The sequence below is a fragment of the Pantherophis guttatus genome, chromosome 12 (assembly GCF_059756535.1).
Source record: "Pantherophis guttatus breed Tessera chromosome 12, ASM5975653v1, whole genome shotgun sequence".
Classification (NCBI taxonomy): domain Eukaryota; kingdom Metazoa; phylum Chordata; class Lepidosauria; order Squamata; family Colubridae; genus Pantherophis; species Pantherophis guttatus.
In genome coordinates, this window is record NC_142074.1 from 7,028,982 (window position 1) to 7,056,472 (window position 27,491).

The 27,491-nt window shown below is 41.0% G+C and overlaps 1 long non-coding RNA gene across 2 annotated transcripts in view; it reads left to right on the forward strand.

The window, feature by feature from the left end:
• The first annotated feature begins 8,213 nt into the window (after nucleotides 1-8,213).
• Nucleotides 8,214-27,491, forward strand: part of LOC148112212 (uncharacterized) — a 56,988-nt gene continuing 37,710 nt past the window's right edge. For both annotated transcript variants that reach the window (XR_015729695.1, XR_015729694.1), the window contains exon 1: nucleotides 8,214-8,310. This is a non-coding gene — a long non-coding RNA (uncharacterized LOC148112212). The remainder of the gene's footprint in view (nucleotides 8,311-27,491) is intronic.

Here is a 27,491-nt window from a genome sequence, read left to right on the forward strand (position 1 = left end):
GTCCCATCACTGGTTGGCCCTGCCCCTCACCCCTTTTATTTTTTGGGATGCTTTTGAAAATCCGATCTGGCTGAGGAACGATCGCCAGCCATGGCGGAGGCTTCCCTTCTGGTGACCCTCCTCTTCCTCCTCCTCATCTTGTGGGCTGTGGCTGAGTTGGAAGCATGCGCACTTGTGGGGAGACCCTCTTCAAGCGAGTGCCAAAGCACAGGAAAGGTGCGCATGGGGCAGGTGACCGCTCGCTTAAGGAAGGTCTCCCCGCACGTGCGCACGCTCCCAGCTCAGCCACAGCCGGACAGGGGATAGCGAAAGGAGAAGGAGTGGGGGAAGGAGGAGGACAGTCGCCCGAAGGGAAGCTTCCGTGGCTACTTGTGATCTTTCCTCAGCTAGCCCGGATTTCCAAAAAGAAGAAATAAAAGGAGTAGTGAAGTGCTCCAAGAAGAGCTTGCTGGCTTGGCCCAGCTGTGGCTTTGAGAGAAAGAGAGAGAGAGAGAGAGAGAGAGAGACAGACAGACAGACAGACAGACAGACAGACACATACACACACAGACATACAAAGAGAGGTGGGAGAGAGAGAGAGAGAGAAAGAGACACACACACAGTGATACACAGGGAGGGGGAGAGAGAGGGGAAGATAGGGAGGGGGGAGAGAGATACAGAATGAGAGAGAGAGACACGGGGAGAGAGGAGAGGAGGGGAGAGATAGAGACGGGGAGAGATAGAAAGATAGGGAGAGGGACAGAGAGATACAGAAAGAAGAGGAGAGGAGAGGGGGGAGAGAGATAGAGGGGGAGAGAGAGACATAGAGAATGGTTTTGTGGCTGGGGAGCGTGGCTGGGGGGGTCATGTGACTGGGTGGGAGTGAGTGACATTGAGTTGGCCACGCCCACCCAGGTTTTGTGGCTCCTGGTGTGTGTTTTTTTTTTCTATGGGAAACGGGTCCAAATGGCTCTTTGAGTGCTTAAGGTTGCAGACCCCTGGTATGGATTAAAAATTTTGGTTATTTGATTGAGTTAGATCAATGGCAGAAATTATGGGATAGAAATTATAAAATAACAATGTCTACTGCATACAAAGAAAATCTTTATAAAATGTTTTATAGATGGCATTTTCCGCCCTCAAGGTTAGCAAAGAAGTCTAAGGATAAATCTGCAAAATGTTGGAAATGTCACCAGATACCTGGTTCATACTATCATATGTGGTGGACATGTCAAAAAGTGAAAAAAATATTGGACAAAAATACCTAGATGGCTTGAAAAAATGATAAAACAACATATAGATTTGAAACCAGAGATCTTTTTGTTGGGCATTTTACCGGACAAGTATAACAAAGGGAATATATATCTGATTTTACATGCATTGACTGCAGTGAGAATAGTATTTGCACAACAATGGAAAAGTGAAGAGACCCCAACAGATGAAGATGTGATTAGAAAAATATTAGAATGTGCAGAAATGGATAAGCTAACACTTACAATTAAGGAGAAGAAAGAAACTGAATATTTTTTGACTTGGGATTTATTTTATTAATGGCTAGCTGACAAAAACAGGAGCTAGAAACAGGGAACTATATGAAAGAATTGTGATATAAGGAAGATATGTTAACTTGGTTAAACAAATAGTATGATTATTACTCTTATTAATATTAATATAATTGATATTAATGTAATGAATATTGTTGTAAACACTGTGATAATTATTTCCTAAAATGATTTGTACCCAGGAAACACATTGTTCAATTGAAATTGGAATTTTTGTACACTATAAAATAAAATAAAAACTTATTACAAAAAAAAGCACCTTTGGGATTAGACAACAGAATTGCTTACCGCCAAAAAAATTTAAACTAAGTACACACACACCTATGTTTTTTCCCTGTGCAGCTTTTCCTAACAGCTGCATTTTTCTAGCAATCTTTTATAAACTTTTATGCTGCCGTTTCCAACTGGCAGAATAAATCTCTGAGAACTGGGGAATCGAAACAAAGAAGAATACAGGGACAAACACAGCAGTCAGAAGTAAGCATTTTCAGGAAATTAAAATACATCAGTTAGGGAGTATAAAAATAAGATTGCTGGGCTAAGCTTGGGTCTCTGAAACCTTACCCATCAGGATCAACAGGAGGTATTTCCTCAATTTTCCAAGGAAAAAAATGGAAAGGCTGAGGAAACAATGGAAGGATTGTAAGTCAGCTGTATTTCTTCCTGGGCTAGAAGATGGATATAATTTTATAAAAATGTATATATTTGTGTGTATGTCTGTCTGTCTTTCTCTCTCTGTGTGTGTATTTCAGTAGGGTTATCTTAAATTAATTTGCAGGAGAAGCAGTTAGCACAGTATCTGTGTGTGTCAATTACATCTGCAATTGTTCTTGTTTGTGTTTAGGGTTTAAGGGGGACATCAAGTTGTCCTTGATTCCTTTTTGAATTTTTGGCTGGTACACAGGTAGTCCTCAATTTACCACCATTCGTTTAGTGACTGTTCAAAGTTACGGCACTGAAAAAAAGTGACATGACTTATTTTTCACATGACGATGGTTATGGCTAAGGAATTCTGGGAGTGGAAGTCCACATGTCTTAAATTTGCCAAGGTTGGACACTTCTGATCTAGACACAATGACACGACTCCTCGTCAGGCAAGGTTCTAAAAAAATATATTGTTGATGGTTTTATATAAAACCAATTTGCATATCTTCTTGCATGGACAGATGGATCAATATTCTCTTATGTCTCCCAAGACATGGTGCCTTCACAGAATTATTTACAGAAAATATAAATAAAACACATGAAAAGACTTTGGAACAGAAGGATACTGTAAATGTCATTTTCAGCATTAAAAAAAAAATCAAAATAAATACGTTTTCCCAGCACAGAAAGTCAACTAAACACGCATGCAGAATAAAGTATAAATAAAGAAAAAACTTAAGGAAACATTCAAAGAGATGGTTCTTCTGTATAATCTCACTTTATTTTTAATTTTTATTAAGTTTCATTATAAACTAAAAATACAGGAAAAAACCAAAAGTTAGGAAACTTAGAAAAACAAAGAAATGCAGAGACAGGAAAAATAGTGGTAACCTGCCATTTTTTTTTCATGGCAGTTAAATTTTTTTTAAAAAAAAAAACCTTTTGCTTTACATTTCACATTTCCATATAATAACGAAACAATTTTCAACATCAGAATCTAAAATCAAACTTTCGGGTTTTTTTAGTTTTGAGCAAAACGTCAGAGAAGCAGTTTCCAAGTTGAAACAAAATTACAGGCAGTCCTTGACTTACAGCCATTCATATAGTGACGGTTCTACATTACAACGGCAGTGAAAAAAGTGACCTATGCCCAGGTCACCTGCTTACGACCACTGCAGCTTCCCCATGGTCTCATGATCAAAATTCGAGCACCTGATGACTCTCTCATAGTTATGACAGTTGCACTGTCCTGAGGTCATGTGACCACCTTTGATGATCATCCCAGACCGCTTCTGATAAGCAGTCAATGGAGGAAGCCAGATTCGCTTAACAACCGCATGATTCAATTCACAAATGCAGGCATCTGCTTAACAACCCTGGCAATCAAGGTCATGCTCTCTACATGGGGCTCCCCTTGAAAAACACCCGGAGGCTCCAACTGGTCCAGAACGTAGCCGCGCGGGTGATTATGGGCGCAGCTCATTACACCCATGTAACACCTCTCCTACGCGAGCTGCACTGGCTCCCAGTGGTCTTCCGGGTGCGATTCAAGGTGTTAGTTATCACCTTTAAAGCGCTCCATGGCTTAGGACCTGGGTACCTACGAGACTGTCTTTTGCCACCAATAGCCTCCCACCGACCAGTTCGTTCTCACAGGGAGGGACTACTCAGGGTACCGTCAGTCAAATTATGCCGACTGGCGACTCCCAGGGGGAGGGCCTTCTCTGTGGGGGCTCCAACCCTTTGGAATGAACTGCCCCCGGAGATACGGAATATCCTTGATCTCCGTGCTTTCCGCCGTGCCCTCAAGACCCTGATGTTCCAACAGGCGGGGCTAAACATACGAACATGTGAATGACTTTTTTTTTTTAATGTTATCTAATTCTGGGTTTTATTTAATTGACCAAACTAAGTAATAATTTTAATTAGCAATTTTATGATGTTTGTGTGTCTATATTTTTCTTGACTGTACACCGCCTTGAGTCCTACGGGAGAAAGACGGTATAGAAATATAATAAATAAAAAAATAAAAAAATAAATAAATAAATAAATAAATAAATAAATAAATAAATAAATAAAATTGGGGGTGATTCATTTAACAGAATAAGAGTTGGAAGGGACCTTAGAGGTCTTCTAGTCCAAACCCCCTGCTCAAGCAGGAAATACTATAACATTTCAGACAAATGGTTGTCCAATCTCTTCCTAAAAAAACTTAACAACTGCCTTGCAGGACTAGGGATGACATGATAGCAGTATTCCAGTATTTGAGGGACTGCCATAAAGAAGAGGGGGGTCCATTTATTCTCCAAAACACCAGAAGGCAAGAAAAGAAATAATGGATGGAAACTAATCAAGGAGAGAAGCAACCTGGAATTAAGGAGAAACTTCTCAATAGTGAGGACTATTAACAGCTAGCCTTCAGAAATTGTAGGGGTTTCATCACTGGAGGTTTTTAAGAAAAGACTTGACAGCCACCTATCTGAAATGGTATAGGGTCTCCTGCTTGAGCAGGAGGTTGGACTAGAAGACCTCCAAGGTCCCTTCCAATTCTATTCTGATTGAATAAGTTCTGAAACAGTCAAGTCTCAGGGCAAGAGGAAGAAAGCAAGATCTTCTCTCCCAAGTACTTCTTGCTTCCATCCCTGATCCTCCTGCCTGCATGACTTTTTTTGTTCTCTTTCTCCAACAGAAGATAGCAATAGAGGAGAATATTTGTAGCTCAGGATTGAACTGCAGAGTCCTTGGGGTTCTCTCAGCTTCGTGGTTTTCTTGCAGATGTTTCATTATCCAACTAGGTAATGTTAAATCACCAAGAATGCTCTCAGCAATACTGACAGGGCAAGACTTGTATATAGACAGAGAGTAACACCCCCCACCCCCACCCCCTGATGGTGTTATCTAGTTTGTAATGAAATGTCTGCAAGAAAACAATCAAGCTCAGAGAGCACCAAGTGCCAGCAGATAGGTAGTCATTCACCTTCCAAATAGCAGTGTTACATTGGAAATGTCCTAAAATTTTAAATTATGAAGTGTCCATCATCCTCCCTGTCTAGATGTATATGCAAAGTGCAATGAAGTACTTGTGGGTCAGGCCAACAGAAGGTAGGGATTTGGCTACAATCTGCTGGCTGTCCAATCATCCAAACTTTGAAGGAAAGAGAGAGAAATCAAAGAAATGTTGCCATTGGATCTCTTTGTTCCTCTCTCCTTCCAACTCGGTTTTCTTTGTGAAGCAGAGAGCAAAGGGTTGGGAATGTTATACCTCCTTAATTAAAACTCAAGAGACCAAACCTTCCTCTCTGCCTTCGCTCCCTTGCAGACAGTCCTTAAGGAACACGGATCTTTTGGGGGGGGGGGAATGGTGTATGTCACCAATGAGGTCATAAAGTTCTGCCAAAATCCCAGCTGAACCTTCTGGGTTTCTAATTCCACCATCAGCTCAGTGGAGACCCAGTGGCAGCTTGTTCAATTAATGCAGCTTGAAGCCCTGCAAATATTTCCCTTTAGAGTTTTGCTCAGTGGCTGCTTTGGAAACGAGACTTGTTTTCACAGCGCCCGGCTCTGCGATGTTCATCTGTGCAGAGAGGTTTGTCCCAACAGGACAAAGCATAAAGCATGAGCAAAGGATAATGTGATTATCATGTCATCAGTTATTGCCTTGCCGAAGTTGAAGGTGCCCGTCTGATTTAAAATCCTACCTGCTTAGAAAAATGGCTGTTTAGGGACAGGTGACTTAGGATGTACATCTTCTATCTGCCCTTAGCCAAACAAGACTTCTAAACAAGGCCAGATTGATCAGAAAAGCAATGAATTTAGAGGAGACCAAGGACTACCGTGGGGGGAGCAGTTGGATCATGGAACTCAGGATTGATCTGCCTGGTCCATTTGCTCCAAGGTGAGGATGGGCTAGAGCAGGAATGCTGAATGATGTCCATTACCTACAGAGCGGTCTTGTCATCAGCTCACTTCATTTTAATGTTCTCTTCTCCAGTTGGTTAAGGGGAGCTATCACAGGAATGCATTCTTCCTAGTGCTCACTCTCCTCCAAGGATATTGTTTTTTTTTTATTCCTTCTGTCCCCTTTTTTGCATCCTTCCATCCTCATTGTCCTTCCTCCTTCCTCCATACCCATCTCTTCCCTTCATTTTCCTTCTTCCCTCCATCCCTCCTCTCACTTCCATTTGACCCTTCCTTCCTTCCCTCCCTTCCTTTCCTTCCTTCCTCTCCCTCCCTTCCATTCCTCCATCCCCTTCTCTTTCCCTTCTTCTTCCCTTTCCCTTCCCTTCACTTCCTTCCCCTTCCCTTCCCACTTCTCCCTCCTTCCCTATCTGCCCCCTTCCCACTTTTGTATCCTGCCTACTTTCCTCTATCTTTCCACCCTACTCTCTGGCTTACATCCACCTTTATTTTTCTATAGCCATCCACTCTTCTATTTTTGTTTCTTTCTTTTTACACATTGGTAGACAGGCCATTGACAGAGATATGCACCCTGATTCAACAAGGGAGACTGGTATTCCAGGGGCGACCACAGAGTCCTTTTCAATCCCAAATTCCCAGTGGATTCATTCATGGATCTGAATCATCTCAACTGCTGGTGACTTCAGGGCAGAATGGGACAACTCGCCACAGGACACTTTAACAAATGCAGAAGGTTTTGATGGAACCATGGCCAATAATAATAAAATAAAGTCAATCCAGAAATACAAAAGTTACAGTAATCTCGACAAAAACACGCTCACCAATAATAAAAGTACTTGAATGAAACAATTAATACAGTGTTGAATTGTCCCAGGGTGAGTTGGCCATGGCGAATTGTCCTAGACTCACATCAATGTAGCTTTTTTGCTGTTTGCTGCAAGGAGGCAAAATTGCTCAGAGGCAGAGGGAGATTTCTTTTTCTTCTTTTCCTCACCAAAAAAGGTAGGTGCGTCTTATACTCCGGTGAGTCTTATACTCTGAAAAATACGGTAGATATCTCTAGTCTAATGAAGAGAAGGACCAGGGCTGACATGAAAGCAGTCTTCCAATATTTGAGGGGCTATCATAGAGAAAAGGGGGTCAACCTATTCTCCCAAGCATCTAAGGGCTAGATAAGAAGTAACAGATGGAAGCTTATGAAAGAGATCCAGCCTAGAATTAAGGAGAAATTTCCTGTCAGTGAGAATAATTAATCAGTGGAAGGCCTTATCTCCAGAAGTTGTGGGTGATTATCACTGGAGGTTTTCATGAAGAGACTGGACCACTATTTGTCTAGAATGGTATAGGGTCTCCTGCTCAAGCAGGGGGGGTGGATTAGAAGACCTCCAAGGTCCCTTCCAACTTTGTTATTCTGTAATCCTGTAAAGGTGTATTTTTCAAATTCAGGGATCAAGTTCTTATCAGTTCCATATCAGACTTGGATGCCTCAGTTTGGAGGCAACAGCATCTGCCAGAAGCATTATAACATCCAAAATTTCCTTCACCATTTTTATTATTCTATAAGCAATCTTTGTCCTTAAATTATAGAATTGATCAGACATTTGAACATTGTCTGATATTTTATTTGATAAGTCTCTAAGACTTTATTAATGCTTCCAGACATGCCTGATAAATCTCGTTTTACTTAAAGCAAAGGACTTATCCCAATCCATTCCAGCATCAGGTTTTGTTTTAAACTGGATAGTTTGAATCCTCTTTGGGGGGATTGCTCAAGCCATCTTCCTCTTCTCCATTTATAGTTCTTTGTTTTCAGCTCTTTCACGTACATTTTGATCCCTTTGGTTTGTTGTAAAGCATCTTCTCTGAATATGTTATTCTTCTAAATTGCTTTACAATGGAATTTAGGGAAGATAAATAGTTGATAACAACTTAAAATGGCAGATCGAAAGACAAGCAAGATATTTAGCACACCATCTTCCATTAAGACTATACTACATCTATTGGCCTCATCTATTTTGTTTGTATATAAATGTGTGTGGTAATTCAAGAGAAAAGATTGGGACTGTTGACTGAGATTTGTCATTTGGAATTCTGTCATTTTTCAGTTGAGGAGTGGCAGTTGGAATGTCCAGTGACAGTTGAAAATAGGCATTTTGGAAGAGGAAGGAACACTAAGAATTTGTGACTTGTTGATACTTGGAGCCAGGTAGGTATCCAGTTTATTTTTCCTACAAGCCCTCCTGTTTGGTTTATTAATTTATAATCTGATTTTTAACAAGAAAATCTTTTTAAAGGCCATAATCTCTTTCCATCATTTTGGGTGGTATTTCAAATCCGGAATGGAAGCTACTGAAAAATGTTTCAAAGAAAAGAGAGCTGTTCAGGAAAGACGAAGCTGCTTGCATAAGAGGAGGAAGACTGCACTGGTTAATCCAAGAGTCTTCGGTGACCACTTACGCAGCCTTAGATTGGGAGGGGAGAACAAGGACCGTCCTGCTTGGATCAGCTCTGAGTACTTGAGGGGTTCCCAAGTGCTTGAGTTACATCCTGAAGGAAGGAGGGTTAGTGGTTGGTCATTACAAAGAAGAGAGGGTCAACCTAATCTTCAAAGCACCTAAAAGCAATGGATGGAAATTAATCAGAAAGAAAACAACCTAGAACTAAGAAGAACTTTCCTGACAGAGAGAACTATTGATCAATGGAATGATTTGCCTCCATCAGTAGGTGCTCCATCACTGAAGGTTTTCAATAAAAAAATTGGACAACCATTTGTCTGAAATAGTATAGGGTCTCCTGCTTGAGCAGGGGGTTGGACTAGAAGTCCTCCAAGGTCTCTCCCAACTCTTTATTCTGCTAGAATCACCCAGGACTGGGACTGGAAATCCAAAGATCTCTAAGAGAAATATCCATTCAACTTTGACTTTGGTAAGTCAAATTACTCCAGTGTGTTAGATGCGAACTCACAAGGGTAATAACTTGTTTTAAATTCCAAATTATTGGAAACAAATCAGTCAGGGATGTAGTATTGTTCATGGCACCCCAAGTATAGGTGAAAAAGCGTTGGCAGACACAGAAGAACAATGACAAAATGATGGTTAGACAAGGCCTTGAGAATGAACACACTTAACTTGCAACTTGGATCTTGAGAATATTGAGAATAATGCTGATATTGCATTAAAAAAATTGAAATAGAAACAAATACTGTGGCCAAAGATCAGCATGCTTCTCCCTCTCAACTTTGGTTTCACGCTTGGCTTCAAAATTAGAGAAATCATAATCATAATCATAAGTTTATTTGTCAAGCATATTTAAGATAACAGGTAAAAGTATAAACATAATTTGAATACATGAAAAGAGTAAGTAAAAAGGAATATTAGAACAGGGAGAGTAATACGTCACACAGCATCTCCCCAAGTTGAATGAAGTCTGAACTCTCCAATGAAGAGAGGAAGAATGAAAGAGTGGCTAAAACACAGAAGACCAGAGAGAGATAACAAAAGCGAATCAGATTGAACCAATTTGGAAAGTCTCTAGGAGGTTTTCAGAAGATAATTAAAATTACATGTGTGCATGCTTTTCTAAAAGAGAAATTTCTAAAAATCTGTTCCTTTAAGGAACTCCTTGGTGACTTAATATTTCTGCGACAGAAAGTTTATTTAGCTATACAATTGTACAGACTCTATACAAGATGAATTTAATTTAATTTAATTTAATTTCCAATTTATATACCGCCCTTCTCCCTGAGGACTCAGGGCGGTGTACAGCCAAGATAAGAACATAGATTACAAATATTAAAAACAGTTAAAAATATATATAAATTTGGCCCGAAAGTTAAGAAGTCACAGACTGATTAAAAGAATTTAAAAATTTCTTAAGCCAGCCCGGCTTGCTGGAAAAAATGGGTTTTAAGGGCACGACGGAAGGCATTGAGGTCATGGATTCTCCTTATCTCAGGGGGCAACTGATTCCAGAGGGTAGGAACCCCCACAGAGAAGGCCCTCCCCCTGGGGGTCACCAGCCTACATTGTTTGGCTGATGGCACCCTGAGGAGGCCCTCTCTGTGGGAGCGCACGGGTCGATGGGAGGTCGTCGGTTGCAGCAGGCGGTCTCGCAGATAGCTAGGCCCTATGCCATGGAGCGTTTTAAAGGTGATAACCAACACCTTGAAGCGCACCCGGAAGACCACTGGGAGCCAGTGCAGCTCGCGCAGGAGCGGTGTTACATGGGAGCGCCATGTTGCTCCCATCACTACCCGCGCTGCCGTGTTCTGGACCAGTTGGAGCCTCCGGGTGCTCTTCAAGGGGAGCCCCATGTAGAGAGCATTGCAGTAGTCAAGGCGAGAGGTGACGAGGGTGTGAGTGACTGTGCACAAGGAATCCCAATCGAGAAAGGGCTGCAACTGGCGAATCAGGCGAACCTGACAGAAGGTCCCCCTGGTAACAGCCGTCAGATGTTCCTCCAAAGACAGCTGCCTATTCAGGAGGACTCCCAGATTGCGAGCCCTTTCAGTGGGGGCCAAAGACTCGCCCCCAATAGTCAGTGATGGAGTCAACTGACTATATCGGGATGCCGGGAGCCACAGCCACTCAGTCTTGGAAGGGTTGAGCTTGAGCCTGTTCCTCCCCATCCAGATCCGCACAGCCTCCAGGCACTGGGACATCACTTCAAGGGCATCGTTGGGGTGGCCTGGGGTGGAGATGTACAGCTGGGTGTCATCAGTGTACTGGTGGTATCTCACCCCAAAGCCACGGATGATCTCACCCAGCGGCACCCAGCGGCTTCACATAAATGTTGAACAGAAGGGGCGAGAGGACTGATCTCTGCGGCACTCCACAGATGAGAGGCCTCGAGGTCGACCTCTGCCCCCCTGCCAACACAAACTGCGACCGGTCGGAGAGAAAGGAGGAGAACCACCACAACACAGTGCCTCCCACCCCCAACTCTTCCAGCCGGTGTAGCATGATACCATGGTCGATGGTATCAAAAGCCGCTGAGAGATCTAACAGGACCAGAACAGAGGAACAACCCCTGTCCCGAGCCCTCCAGAGATCATCAACCAACACGACCAATGCCGTTTCCGTGCTGTGCCCAGACCTGAAACCCGACTGGAACGAATCTAGATAAGATGTTTCCTCCAGGAATTGTGGAAACTGTCGCGCGACCACACTCTCAACAACCTTCGCAATAAAGCGAAGGTTGGAGACAGGACGATAGTTAGCCAATATTGCCGGATCCAGGGACGGCTTCTTGAGGAGAGGCCTCACCACCGCCTCTTTGAGGGCAGCGGGGAAATGACCCTCACTCAACGAAGCATTAATAACGCCCTGGAGCCAGCCTCGTGTAACCTCCCGGGAAGCCAGTACCAACCAGGAGGGACACGGGTCCAGTAAACATGTGGCCGCACTAAGTCTCCCCAAAATCCTGTCCACATCATCGGGAGTCACAGCATCAAACTCCTCCCAGATAACATTCTCAAGACTGTTCCTCGTCACCCTGCCCTGATCTACCCAGTCAGAGTCCAAATCCCCCCGGATCTGAGCGATTTTGTCATACAGGTATTGTCCGAAATCCTGCGCCCTGCCTTCTAGATTTATAGGATTAATAATTTGTTCCTCATCTGGTTTCTTGGGGAAGTGAAAGAGACTGTAAAATTCCTGTTCTGGTGTTTTCAGTTCCAGCTGAAGCACAGATGGCTTATGACTAGGCTAAGTTAGCCCAGTTCTTCAATTTAGCAAGAAATGGAAAACCGAGACCCTCCAGATGTTGCTAAACCTAACCTACCAGTGACTGGGTCAGCTTTAAAGAATATTCAGAATTATTATGCTAAACTTCTGGAAAGCCACTGTTTCCCCAACATTAGAATGAAGAAAAACAAGTGAATCCCTAGTCAGATAAATTATTATAGATTCTTTATAGTAGGATCTCACTGAATTTATGGCTGATCTTTCAAAGGATCTTTCTTTTTAGATTTGCAGAAGCCAAAAGTGAAGTTTGTCTCTAAGTCACTTAAGAGTCTAATACTATTGCTATTAATAAAGCAGGTTCATGAATATGAACACTATTCTGCTTAAACTTTGGGTCCTTTCCTGGAATAACAATTCAATGGCTCCTTATGTATTTACATTTGTGGGAAACTACAATTGAATTTTTGACATTGTTAAAGAGGTGTTGCTAAGATGTTCAGAAAAGAATAAAAAGTCCTCAAGAGTCTGAAAAGCATTTCTTTGGAGCTTTCCAAGGTCACACAGAACACCAGTTATCTCTATGGATTTCATGAATAGCAAGCTTTGTTTCTTTTTTCTGTTTGAGTGATAGGACACTGAAAGCAATTTTCAAGTAATTATATCACCAAAAATATGATTAACTGAGCTCCACTCTGTGTTTGAATCAGGCACAGAAGCATAACTTTTATTAGCTCTGGGTGACAGAGTAATCCTTTTCAGGTTTCCCCAATTAAAATGTCCTATTGCAAGTTGTTCTCTACAGGTCAAAACATCCATTCAGTCAAAAAAAATGTTTATTGACAAGGGTGAATATGGCCAAAGAGGAACAGGAGAAACACAGATCACTCGGCATACTTTCAAAGAGAAACACAGCTAGGTTGTAAGTCACTTTTTTCAGTGCCGTTGTAACTTTGAACAGACACTAAACAAATGGTTGTCATTCAACTTTGGTTTTTTTTTCCTTTTTATGGCCCTGTATCCCTTGATTCCGGGTGGAGTCAGGGCGACTGAATGGAGATAAGCATTTACTGACCAGATGCCCTTCCTGACCCCTATGCAGAGTTTGCAGCAGATATCTGAGGACTATCTATGCAGGTAGTCCTTGACTTACAACAGTTCATTTAGTAACCAAAGTTACGACAGTGAAAAAAATAACTTATGACCGTTTTTTACACTTACGACCATTGCAGCATCCCTGTGGTTACATGATCAAAATCTAGATGTTTAGCAACTGACTCATATTTATGACAGTTGCTGTGTCCCAAGGTCACGTGATCCCCTTTTGAGACCTTCTGACAAGCCAAGTCAACGGGGAAGCCAGATTCATTTAACAGTCGTGTTACTGACTTAACAACTGCAATGATTCACTTAACAACTGTTAAAGTCACAAAATGGGGCAAAACTCACTTAACAAATGTTTCACTTAGCAACATAAATTTTGGGCTCAAGGACTACTTGTACTTTCAAGAAAGGACCAAACATAGCTACATTGTAAGTTCCTTTTTTCAGTACTGTTGTAACTTTGAACAGTCACTAAACGAGTGGTTGTAAATCAAGGACTACCTATAACTGCACTTAATTCCATCACATTTAGCTTCTTCTCTACACTATTTTTAAGAAGGAAGCAATTAGTGGATCAATGAAAGAGATTGTTCTGTCCCCAACCACACACACACATACCAACAGACGTTCAAGAGTTAAAGACCAAACCTGCCGGCAAAATCCTTTTCCTTATGATAACGGAACTTGGCAACAACCCAGTGGCTGCCTGCCAAGAGTTTATTATTTACGAAGAGGAGAAATAACTTCTCCCCACTTCAAAAGAAACAGCTCAATAATTACGGAGTTAATCAAGTCCAGAGATAATCCTGCAAAGTCTTATAGCAAAAGTCCGGCAATGCAGAATGGCGTGGAAGCTTTCAGCTTTGTTCGTCACAAGGTTTGACTGGCCACCACACTCCCTTTTATATCCTGTGGGGTGTGGTCCAGTGACTCAGCCTAATCTCGGGCACGCCTTTTCTTCTGTTGCGCGCGCTTATCTCTGCGACGCTGGCGTGGATCCAGCCAAAACTCATTACCCTCATCACTGTCCACCTGTGGCTGCGTGGACGTGCTTGGCCCCGGCCCTATCTCTTGCCCTTCGGCGGACACCGAAGGCATTGCCAGAGAGGAGGGTCCTGGAGAGGGAGGCCTTGCCAACTCCTCTCCTTCACTCTCAGAGTCCTCTCCTGCCGATGACACAGGCTCAGGTAACGGAGCCACAACACAGATGCTTCTACCATCATTTTGGAACTACTGTAAGTGGAAAGATAAATTCTACCCTGTAAGTTTCTAGTCAATCATGAGAGTCTTCAGAAAAGAGAGATTGTCTTTTGTAACAGAAACCTCAAAGATTCTTATAGTATGGAAAGATGCATTTATGGCTTTTTTTTTTATTTGTAAAATTTATTGGCCGCCCATTTTACCATAGAATAACTTTATTATTATTCTGTTTATTGCTCACCTTTGAACAAGGCACATATTAAACAATCCCTTTGAAAGGCAATTAAAATAGTAGAATATTAAAAGCAGCCAGTAACTTTTTAAAAAATAGACAATAAAATACAGAAGTATGAAAACGTAATAAAAACCAACAATTTATGGTTGCTAAAACAGTAAAACCAATTAAACATGCCATCCACATCCAATGAAAATGGCCAATAAACAATTCAATTAAATAAAAATCCATAAAGCAATAAAATTCAAATGCCTACATAGCCAGATCTCCTGATGAGTTGCATTCCAGCTCCTGTAAACTCCAAGCAAGAATGAAAGATACAAAGTTCAGGACAGACCACTCAAAACTTAGTCAGGTTCAGGCCAATTCATATAATGCCACTTGTAAAGCTAGTCTAAATAACAGGTAGTTCTCAACTTACAACCACAATTGAAATCAGAATTTCTGTTGATACACATGTCATGTCCAAATTTACAACTTTTTTTTCATAGTTGTTTAAATGTATCAACTGCAATTTTCCTGAAGTGCTTTTTCAAAAGGCAACTGGACTTTGTTTTTTCTTGAACATTTCTTTGAAACTTCTTCAAGGAAAAACAAAGTCCAGTTGACTTTTGAAAATGACTTGGATGATTGGGAATCCCCATAGACATCACTGCAGTTGTTAAAGTGAATCAGTTATTTAAAGATACATGTTGGGACCAGAATTTCCACTGCTAAGCAAGTAGTTGTCGACTGGCGGCCCCCAGGGGGAGAGCCTTCTCTGTGGGGGCACCTGCCATGTGGAACGAGCTCCCCCCGGAGATACGGAGGATCCAAGACTTACGCATCTTCCGCCGCGCCCTAAAAACGTTTTTATTCCAACAGGCTGGTCTGGCCTAACTCTCCCTTTTAAATTGGCTTTTAAATTGGGTTTTAAATGTTTTTTAGATAAATTGGATTTTTTAATTTGTTTTTTGAGCCTAAATTATTTAATCTGTTTTTAATAGTTTTTTAACTTTTGTATGTCTCTGTATTTTATTTTGGCTGTTCACCGCCCTGAGTCCTTCGGGAGTAGGGCGGTATACAAATATGATAAATAAATAAATAAATAAATAAATAAATAAATAAATAAATAAATAAATAAATAAATAAATAAATAAATGAGTTGTGGCTGAGTTGAGGAACATTTTGCCATGATTGTTCAGTAAATTGCTGTAGTTGTTCAATGAATCACACAGTCATTAAGCGAATCCGGCTTCCCCATTGACTTTGCCTGTCAGAAGCCAGCTTGGGAAGGTTGCAAATGACAGTCATGTGACCCCAGGATGCTGCAACCATTGTAAATATATGCTGGTTGCCAAGTGTCCAACTTTTGATCACATGACTTTGGAGATGATGCGATGATTCCACAAGTGAGATCCAGCTGTAAATCACTTTTTTCATTATAACTTCAAATGCTTGCTATATAAATGGTTGTAAGTCAAGGAATACAAGTTTAGGGGTAATATCTTTATATCAATTATTTTATTTAGTATCCTAGTATGTTTTATTTTGATTGCTTAGTATCCTATGACTATTATTGAGTTGTATTTTAGGATTTCTGATTAACGCATCTTATGATTATACTCAGGATTTATCACTTGTTGCTTGTATGTACGCTGAGAGCTTCTGCACCAGAGACAAATCTGTGTCCAATCACACTTGGCCAATAAAGAATTCTATTCTATTCTATATATGTTCGTACAATATGCTAAATTTGAAGGCATTGTTAACCAATCATGTGGCTGTGTTCACACAATTGGTTCGTTCGACCAAAGCAAACCACCCACAGCAGACAAACTGCAGAAATTAAATGCCGAAAGAATCACCAAGGAAAATCAAACTTCCTGCTAAAAACCCAAACATCAACCCCTGGGATGGACCTTGACCCGTGGGATTCAATGCAGATTTAGTCCCAATCAATCAGCAACCCCCATCTTTATTGAAGCAGGTTAATAACTTGTATTTCAGGAGAATCATTTTATTACAGTATTGATTCCAAGCAAGTTTATAAGGGTGAGAAGCGTATATTGTGCTTGGCATCCTGACTCACTCAGGAAACTAACTCAATCTTTCCTTGGCAAGATGGACTTCTCTGCCTAGAAAATGCAGGAAGTGGTCCCATTTTATCAGGATATTGGCTTCTTTCCCAGTGAATTGTAATTAATGTCCTGCCTAGATCTACTTTAAAATTTCTCAAGTGTTTTATTCCCTGCAAAAAGAGACCTTTGTTTTACACAAAATGCTTGAAAATTTCATTTGGATTTCTCTTAGCTTTTTTATTTTATTTGCTAATTACACACCCCTTTCTTTCTTTCTTTCTTTCTTTCTTTCTTTCTTTCTTTCTTTCTTTCAACACACACACACACACACACACACATACATACAAAAGTAGGCAAGCCATGAAAATCTTTCTTCAAGTCTTTCAATTCCCTTCTATAAAGGAAAGAATGGAGTGGAGTGGAGTGGAGTGGAGTGGAGTGGAGTAGAGTGGAGTGGAGTGGAGTAGAATGGAATAGAATCTGGAGGAGGTTTTCTAGTCCAGCTCCCTACTCAAACAGGAGACCCTATACCATTTCAGACAAGTGACTGTCCAATCTCTTCTTAAAAGCCTTCAGTGATGAAGCACTGACAACTTCTGAAGGCAAGCTACTCCACTGGTTAGTTGTTGTCACTGTTAGGAAATTTCTCCTTAGTTCTAGCTTGCTTCTCTTCTTGATTAGTTTCTATCCATTGCTTCTTGTCCTGCCTTCAGGTGCTTTGGAGAATAGGCTGACCCCCTCTTCTTTGTGGCAGCCCCTCAAATAGTGGAATACTGCTACTGTGTCACACCTAGTCCTTCTTTTCTCTAAACTAGCCAAACACAAATGCTGCATAAATGAATAATAATAAATAATAATAAATAAAATCAAGCTTCCAACAGCAATCTCTCAATTTGTGTCAATTTAGCAGAGGCAGCAGCAGCAGCAGACAGCATAATCTCCTGCGCAGCTCCAAGGGAGATCTCTTCATTAACTCCTGGGCATAGGGTTTCCCTTAATCATACTACAGCACACTGGACAGAAAATCTTTCCTAGCTCCTCATTAGAGAAGTGACAATTGCAAAGGAGAAATTCTTGCAATAGGCTAAATAATATATTGTAAACTTCAAATGGTAAGGTAAATGATCCTCTGGGCAAATTTCATTTTATTTTTATTTTATTCATTAGATTTGTTTGCTGTCTACTCTGCTAATACAATCCTAGGCTGTATTAACAGAGGGATAGAATCAAGATCACATGAAGTGATACTACTGCTTTATGCCTTGGTAATACCACACTTGGAATACTGCATCCAGTTTTGGTCACCACAATAGAAAAAGGATATTGAGACTCTGGAAAGAGTGCAGAGAAGAACAATAAAATTGATTAGGGGCAGAGGTGAAATCAAGCAGGTTCTGACAGGTTCTGGAGAATTTTGAGTAGTTCAGAGAACTGGCAAATACCACCTCTGGCTAGCCCCAGAGTGGGGTGGGAATGGGGATTTTGCAGTATCTTTCCCTGAAGTGGGGTGGGAATGGAGATTTTGCAGTATCCTTCCCCTGCCACGCCCACCAAGCCACGCCCACCAAATCATACCATGCCCACCAAGCCATGCCCACAGAACCAGTAGTAAAGCAATTTGGATTTCACTACTGATTAGGGGGCTGGAGGCTAAAGCTGGAGGTTGTGGTGCTCCATCACTGGAGATTTTAAAGAAGAGACAGAACAGCCACTTGTCTATAGGGTCTCCTATTTGAGCAGGGGATTGGAATAAAAGACCTCCAAGGTCCCTTCCAACTCTTCTTATTCTATTATTCTATTGTTTAGAGGAATTTTTTCTACAGAGCTTTTAAAATTAAAAATCCATGGAGGAGAAAAAGGCAGAAATATTATTGTAAGCATGATGGCCAAAGGAATCTCTTATTTTTCTAGTTTTTCACTTACCGGTACATTTTGCACAATGTAACAATCCAAGGAAAGGAGAAGAAAAGCATTTTTATCTCAAGTAGCACCAACATTTACTTTCCGAAGCAAAACTCCCTGGAGATTTAGAAAACTACTAAGGTTTTTGGCAGAAAGGTATCTTTTCTCCTTTTCACTGCTTTCTGGAGTGACTGCCTCCTTTGCAAATTTCCCCACCAAGGTTTTATGATTGAAGAGTAGAGAAATGACCTGACATAATTTCCAGGGTTCTCTTCTATTTGTGGATTCCCCAAAACCTATTTAGCTCCCACAGAATTAGTTTTTTCTCCAACCTTGTCAGACTCCTGAAAGCAGCAGGCAGCCCAAAAACCAAGATTTGCAACAAGGACTGCAAGGAGATCCAATCAGTCAATCCTAAAGGAAATCAACCCTGACTGTCCTTTGGAAGGACAGATGCTGAAGCTGCAGCCCAAATACCTTGGCCACCTGATGAGAAGAGAGGACTCCTTGGAGAACTCCCTGATGTTGAAAAAGACAGAAGGCAAAAAAGAGAAGGGGACGGCAGAGGATGAGATGGTCAGATAGTGTCATCAACACAATGAACATGAATTTGGGCCAACTCTGGGAGACAGTGGAGGACTGGGGACCTAGGGTGCTATGGTCCATGGGGTCACCAAGAGCCAGACACAACTTGGTAACTGAACAATAACAATAGCAAACAATTCATCCATCAAATTATAGCCATGAAAAGAAGGTAAGTTTTCTGAATCTTGGAAACTAGATAAGTATGTTCCAATCCTCATTTACTGAAGACTACATTAAAGTAGGGTCTCTGCAAATTGCTTGAATTTCTTTCTCATCAATTCCATAACAGACAGAAGCCGTACTTAATAGATAAGGCTGAAATAACCATCTGTTCCTCATTTGCCATGTTTTAAACCACCCCCTTTTCTTTCCAGATTCTGAGAATACTTTTACATAGGTAGAGATAAGGCGGCTAGAAAAAAGAAACCGGGGGGGGGGGGAGAGAAAAAGGGATTCTGTTTTCTAATCTCATTTTCCCCGACCCTGAAAAATTAGGATAAAGCAGATTGTGAAATATTGCTTAATAGTTTTAAATAAGCCATGAATGATAAAGAAAAATGTTCAATTATTCATTCTCAGTTTTATTCTCCCAAATGGTTTCTAAAACAGATGGAATAAAAAGTAAGATTATCTGCATTAATTAGTTAATGTAAAGGATGCAATAAAACAATAAAAGAAGAGAAAATATTTCTCCTCCTCTGGGGCCCCAATATTTATTTTGAAAAGAAAAAGAAATATTTGGTCCTTCATCCTAATTTAGTGATGGATAAATTTGTTTCTGTCTTCTACCGGGCTGTAAAGATCCAGGTGGGTACTGTATGAGAAGAGCAGGCAGAGCTGCAGGAGAGTGTTAAATGAGTCATCAGCCAAAAGTCCCTACATTCCCACAAATGGTCCAAGTCCAACCCTTAATAATATTGTTTTTGATTCTGCTTGTATTTCTATTATTAAAATGCGTCCTTCTGTGTCTGTATATATTTGTTTTGTTTTTATGTGTTTCTTTACATATATTGCGACTCCTCTCTTTTTTTGATCTCCTAGAGATACATATAATGTTCCTAATCTTTGATTTTCCAATAATTTTTGGTGCTGTCTTTTAATATGTACTTCTTGTAGGGTTATGATGTCCATTTCCAGTTTTTGTAGTTTTGTAAATGTGTATTTTCTTTTAGTTGGTGAATTGAGTCCGTTTATATTAATTGAAATGATTTTTAGCTCTCCTTCCATCTCTATTTGTTTATCTATTTGTTGTTCTCAGTCTTCTTGTGTTTCTAGTAATTATTTGTGTCTTTTCCCTCGCTCCCTCTCTCTCCATTCTTTCTCTCTCCGCTCTTCTTTTCTCTCCTTAGTCTCTTTCTTCTTTTTCTGTCTGCTGTTCCTCTTGCCTCTTGAGTTCTGGTTCTTCTCTGCTCTCCTGCTCCTCTTCCAATACAAAATGCTGATCAAAAAAGTCTTGTGCTTTTTCTAAGCTGTCAATCCTATACTTTCTTTCCTCCCAAGAGATTAGCAGACCTTCTGGTATTAGCCAACGGAATTTTATTTTAAATTTATTCAGCTGTGTGGCTAAGAAATTGTAGTTTCTCCTTTGGTCTCTTGTCCTTCTTGGTATTTGTTTGAGAGTTAAAATTTCTTTTCCCTTATACATGGTTGTCTCTTCTCTCATCTTCCTATAGATCTCTTCTTTTATGGATTTTTTTGTGAATCTGATGTGTATTTCCTTAGGTAACTTATTCCTCCATGCGTAGTTCGTGTGAACTCTATAAATTTCATCTATTCTGCTTCGTACCTCTTCTTTATCCCTCTGGGTCACTTCTGCTAGTATCTCTGTCATTATTTCTCCTAGGTCTTCATCTTTTTGCTCTTCTACATTTTGAAACCTTAAATAAAAAGATGCTTTCTCCATCTCGAGATATGTTAATGAATCTTCCAGTTCCTTATTAATTGTCACTTGATTATGCTCCATCTTTTCCATTCTCTTATCCGTGTATTCTATTCTCTCCTCCATTTTATGGATCCTTTGCTCGTTTTCTACTATATTCTGTTGTATTTTTCCTATCTTCTCATCCATGTTCCTGATATTATCTTTTATTTCTCCCACATCTGTCCTCAGTTCTTCATGATTTTTCCTTGTCTCTTCATGATTGTGGGCTATAGTCTCTTGCATTCTATTCCTTCCTTCCTGGATCATCGTTAGTACAGAATGGATGTTTTGCATGCTAAGAGTGGGGGCTGTCTTATCCTTTTCCATAGTTTCAACTGGCTTTTGCTGTGCTGGGGAGGCCATAAGTATCATCTGGTTTGAAGGTATTTTCTTGCTTGTCTTAGTAATTGTTGCTGAACCTGTAGTTGCCATTAGTATTTCTTGTATTATTTTTTTCCAGAGTTTCATATACTGATTACTATTTAGATTTTTATATTTCTATCTGTATTAATATTCAATTTATAACATCCAATAGTCCCAGGGTGATAACCAGTTGAAATATTATATTGTTATTTCCCTATCACACAGTCACTGTTTATATATCTATTTAATAAATTTATGTATAATTTCTATCTTTCGCCTTTCGATATTCTTTCAATATTCTTCAGTATTAGTCAATAAAAATAAGGGAGGGTAGGGGGAGGGAGTGAGGGAAAAATTTAAAGTTTCAGAAATTCATCAATTAATTATCCTTATAGTTAATTACTTAATATCTTATTTAGATTATTATTAATAAGTATCAATTACCATTAATCCTTAATTTGCTAATATATCTAATATAAATCTTCAAATCTGAACATGTAAGATAAAATAATGATTAAATACTAAAATAGTTCATTAAGTAGATATAAAACTGGACTATCAATTATATATAAGATTTCAAAAACAATATATATATCACTTTTTAATCAATGATTAATGATCAAACTTAATTACAGTTAATTTTACTTCACTCTATTTGGTTCTTCTTCCTCTAGATCACTCTCTTCTTTTTTCAAGCTTGTTTCATTCCAACTTCTTTTTTCCTGCTATTTACTTTCAATGTCCAATGTCCCAATATCTTTTAGGTTAAATATCCACTAAATTTCCAAAATGTCCATCTCTCAAAGTGTCCTAGTCCAAGTGTCTAAATATCATCCAAATATCCAAGAAAAAGTATTGTGTTTAAGTTGATTTAATTCCAATGTTTGCTAACTTCCAAATAAATGAGGTTTCCCTATTGCTCTCTCTTCCGGTGTCTGCTGCTTGTTAATCTCCTCATCACTGTCTCCACATAGGACAAAATCTGTCAGTCTTCTCTTCTTCTCTCCTTAAATATCGTCTTTTCCTCTGTAGCAAGTTATTTAATATCCAAGTTTTCTCCCGATTCACCTTTTCTCTCTGGATTTCCTCCGTTTTTACCAGTTGTCAGTTTGTGCGCTGTCACTATCAAAATGTATTCCCGCTCCGCTTGGTTTTCGGTCGCCGCTTATCTAATTTTATTTCACCTCTTGCTTGGAGATTACTTTCATCCGCTTTCTGTCCACACTTTATAAATTATAGATGTACCTTTTTCAATTCTTCTTTCTTTCTATTTTTCCACCAATGTCTTCTTTTATTTGATTTTCACTTCCCACTAATCAGTTGTCAACGTTTCAGGCCAGCCGGGATGGCTGGTTTTTTCTGGATCAGGATTAATTGAACCTTCTAAGGGATTGCTGTCCTCTCCGAGGTCCTCGGAAGTTCCTCTTTTTTCTATTGACCTCTCCGAGGTCAATAGTGCCTAAAACGGCTCCCAAATCGAGAATATTAGGAACTTCGAGAGCGGAGATCCGTTCTCTTCATCCCTAACACAATGACGTCACCGCCGGAAGTCCCGACTAGGGTAGATTCTTGTGTATAGGCTTGAGAAATAAATCTTCTGGACTGTAATTGGGCTGGGCCTGAGTCTTCGGAGAGGGGCAGCATATAAATTGAATTAAATTGAAATTGAAATTGATTTCACATTTGGTCCTGATCCTTTGCTCCTGACAGGTGGCGTTTATCTATAGGTTCACATCCCCAAAAGCAAGTAAACAAAGCAACATGGTAAATATTTTCAATTTTCCCAACTGTTCAATTTTTAAATTATAAATAGAAGGGGAAGAATTTTCCCGCATTGGAGATAAAAGTCATTCCTAACTTGAGCATAAACTTGGCAGCTAAGACCCACCATCAATGAATAGCAACAGCATTTATATACCACTTTATAGTGCTCTCTATGCAATTTACAGAGTCAGCATATTGCCCCCAACAATTTGGGTCCTCATTTTACCCACCTCAGACAGATGGAAGGCTGAGTCAATCTTTAGCCTGGTGTGATTTGAACTGCCAAACTGCAGGCAGCTGGCAGGCAGCAGATGTAGCCTGCAGTACTGCACTGTAACCACTGCATCACCGCAGCTCATAGATGTATGAAGTAGGACCTTCTTGGCAATCCATCTCTGGTCTATACTTGTTATATGATTACTGCCTTCCAGAGATTATTGCTAAAGCAGAAAATAATTTGAGAGGGAAAAATAAATTCAGAAATATTACATCTTTCTTTTTGGTTGATTCAAAAAGGTTTTCAAAAGTATTAAGATGGAAGACCATCACAAACTCTTTGAATTCTCAGCTAGTAAAACAAACACTTTCTTGAAGAAAGCCATGATTAGTTACTTTTACATTTTTGCCAAGAAAAGAGTACAGAGAAGTCCATAGAGTAAACAGGAATCACTGTCAACCTGAAAAAGACTTTACTTTTAGCCCCAGACCTTTGCCCATGCAATGAGATCAAACAGGAATAATATGTACTTGTATCCAAGTCACACCTATCCGATGGATTGCTGGCAGGAATGAAAATGTCTGAATTCAGCACCACGGTCAGCACTTTTAGGCACCAGAATCTACAAGGCCTCGATCCCATACAGTATCCCACTGAACAAACTAGGATTTATTTCATTGTGAACATCTGGCAAACTTTCGTGTACTTAAATATCAGTTGATACATAATCGGGTTCCCAGATCACACCTGTGTCAGTGGCTAAATTGTTTGCAATTCAGCATGCTGTAGAAATACCAGCCATCATCCTCAGTAATCAGGTGTCTGGCTTATCAGGAAGCAGACTCCATCAAGACTACTGGAACTCACTTTTATTGTTGCATGATATAACAGCAACTTGAAAGCCTGACATAACAACAATTTCTTCTCTCCCTCTTCTTATACCAAGGAGAATCAAATCTTTAGTTTCTTTCTCACTCTCTCTTACCTTCTGGGTTAAGCTGGTGTTTACTTAACAGCTGTTCAAATTCCTTTCTTAAGGCCATCTGTGTACTAATCATTTATTCGCCAGGACACAGCAGGTTACATGAATATAGCAATTTTCTTGTGTTAATTCAAAATGGGCATTAAATATGTTCCAAGCATTCATTCAAAATGTTCCACCAAATGTTTGCAGAAATTGTGTTCTAGAAATGATTAATGTTTCTTTTTGGACCGAAATCCATTTCCAATAGCTGTATCAGATTAGACCAAAGTTATTTATTATTTGGACGTATATTTCCCACGCTCAAACTTTGTGGCTGACCCAAAAGGATACCATGATTGAGACTATCAAAAGACTTTGAGAGATCAGGAAGGACAATCATACCAGCCCAGTCCGAGCTCCAACAGATGTGAACATCAACTGTGGTCAATCCCTACTGTTCCTAGACCTTAAACTCAACTAAAAGGAATCCATTTAATATGTTTCTTCTATGGTCTTTTCCACAACCTTATCCCAAAATGAAAAACTGGGAACTGCATAAAAATTGCCCAGAACCATTGGATCCTGCTGTGGTTTCTGGATGTTCAACCTCACTTTATCTTCTTACAAATTGGAGCAACCAATTTGGGGGGTACCCTGGCTTGCAGCTGTTGAAGCCACAGAATACTGGTGCAGTTGAAGAAGGAGGCTGAAGACGCCACCTGTATGGTCCAGGCCATACAGGTGGCAATTCTTCTTGAATAACGAATCAATTTTTTTTGTCCTCAGGGCGGAGGCCCTCTGATGTATCCCGTGTTACGTAAGAGGAAGAGGAGGAGAGAGCTGCAACTGGGCTGTCCACCGGGGGGGAACCTGCAACATCTGGGCGAACTTGGGAGCTACGGAGTAATATTTCCTATCCACCTGTTCACTGAAGGAATGGCTGCAGGGCTTGACCACTGTTTTTGCACCACAATGATGAGTAACTGTGGGGCTGGAATGAAAAGCTGCTCTGCTGCAGGCTCAGAAAAAAGGCCTTGTGGTTTGCCCTGCTGGATTTTCAGAGCTTCCCTGGGGGTGTCGTTCTCCTTTATGGCTGCTATGGTTCATGCTTTATGAAGTAAGGACTTGAACCGGTTTGGAGGAAAAAGCCCTGTAAAGCCAGGTGTGTCTGGGAATACCCCCTCATCATCTGAGAAATCAGAATGATGTTCGTCTTCAAAGGCAAAAACCTCGCTGCCTCTGGATGCATCAGGTGAATGAGAGCCGGTCAGGCTGGCTGAAGGAGAGCCTTGAACACAAGCAGACTGTTCTGAGACCATTGATCCTGAATGAAGACCCTCGAATACAGTCACCATGCAAGAGGCAATGGCCTGATCAATAAGAATTTGTAGACCTTCAGGTAGGTCTCTGAAAGAATCAGAGCAGGCGTAATGGCAGCAGGCGAAAGAATTGCTGAGGCTGCCACTGCTGATGCCCTGCCAGGGTCTGCTGGTACTGCTGGAGTTAACTGGCAATCAAAGGGATTCAGTAAGGTAGGACCCGTGGAAGTCTCACCTGCCCCCTCAGGGGACCAAGCTTGAGACGATGGAGATGGAGCCTGAATCTGAGATTGATGAGAAGAAGGATTACTGGTATGGGAACGAACTTCCCTTGCAGCCAATTGTAAAACAGCCTTGGAGACTTGCCTTTCTAAAGACTTGTGCCTCCGTTCAAGGTCTCTGGCCTTGAAATATGCTTGCATTTGCAGGAAGCCTTCCTGCCAGTGAAGGTCTCAGCCACTTCCCTGTCTGTAGAACGATCTGCCATTTTAGAAAGATATACTCACTGCGACCAAATAGCATCTGGAGTTAGAAAGGCCTCAAAGGAACCACGAGGTAAGCCAAATAGTGGCGGCTGTGCCGGTGAAACCGGGCTAGCAGCACACTTGTGAGTAGGGCAGATGCTGCTCAAGGGGTGGCTTGTCTAGGTAAAACCTTGATTGTGCCAGCTCCCTGCGCCGATGGCCGCAGTCGAAGAAAGGCTAGACTGACAGGCCATTTGCAAGCCACTTGAAGGGTGCAGGTGTGCTCCGGGCACCAATCCACTCCTTTGTAAACCACTCAGCAGTGGTAGAGCAGCAAATTAAGGCCAAGATGCCTCAAAGTGGTTTGCTGGTTTCCGATGCTCTCGGTGGTGGCAGAGTGGCAAAAGACAGTTTAAACACTTGCCGTGGTGCTTCAAAGGGCCACCCTACAGCTGATCAGTGGTAAAAAAGGCTGTGGGCGCTGCGGCCAGGAGGCACAAATCTGGAGCTGCTGCCAGACAATAGCTGCCCAAAGGAGTTGATGGTATAGCTTTGGGAGCTGTCGCTGCCTCATTGATGGCATAGAGGGCCCAAAGGGTGCCCGCCAGAGGCGAGACAGCCGCAGCGAAACCGCTGAAAACAGCGGCCACCTGGAGTGATGCTAGGTGCTGGTAGACCGGTGCGCTCCAAAAATAGAAGGAGTAGACCAGTACGGCTCTGCAAGATGTTTGAAACAAGCCTGGTAGACCAGTACGTCTGCTAAATCCTAAAAAAAGCTTTGGTCAAGAAACTCGCAGTGACTCTGAAAGAATCGAACAGAAAAGGGCTGAAAGCCAGATCTGCTAGAGATGTTTCTCTCAGGCCGACTGAATCGAAACTGGGAGAAAGGAACAAGGGGCATGGTCAAAAAACTATGACTCAAGCTCTAGGCAGATCCGACTGTAGCAACCCATGTCTGGATGATGCCACAGCCTCACTGGAGAACTCCAATACCTAATCTAGTGGAAGGGATACCCAATATCAGAAGTCAAATGGGTAAAAGCACAGAACATGAGGGCAGATAGATTACTGAAGAAATTTCAAGAGAAATATCCCCAGAAGTTGAGGGGCTCTTCCTAGAGGCCAAAGATCCATGTAATAACTAATGTGCGTACTTATTATTTTCCAGGCACTTCTTACTTTCTAGGGGGGTCCAACTGTCAACTTCAAAATGTGCCCATGCTGTTACAGCCATCTTTTCGTTTTTAGCTTGCCACAGACTATGTGGGGAGGGAAAGGTTTGGAATACTAGCCCCAAATTACAAGAAATTGTCCCGTGGGAACAAAGATCATCTCAACAAATGTTTGGCAAGGGCTTGAAGGAGTTGCCAGAGACACCCCAGGACACCCCTAATTGGACAATGTGATCTGGCCGGAAGGGAGGAAAGAATTCATTCTTTAATTAGGCGAAAACTGCAGGAAGTAGCTAGAGTTGGTTTTGCTTCATGCGTGCCGAAATGATGTATTCAATAAAGTTATGCTTAAAAAGATCTGATCGTCTCAACTTGCTGGCTTGGTTGGGTTCGTCAGTTGGAACCTTGACATACAGAGTAAGAGATAATTTTGTAA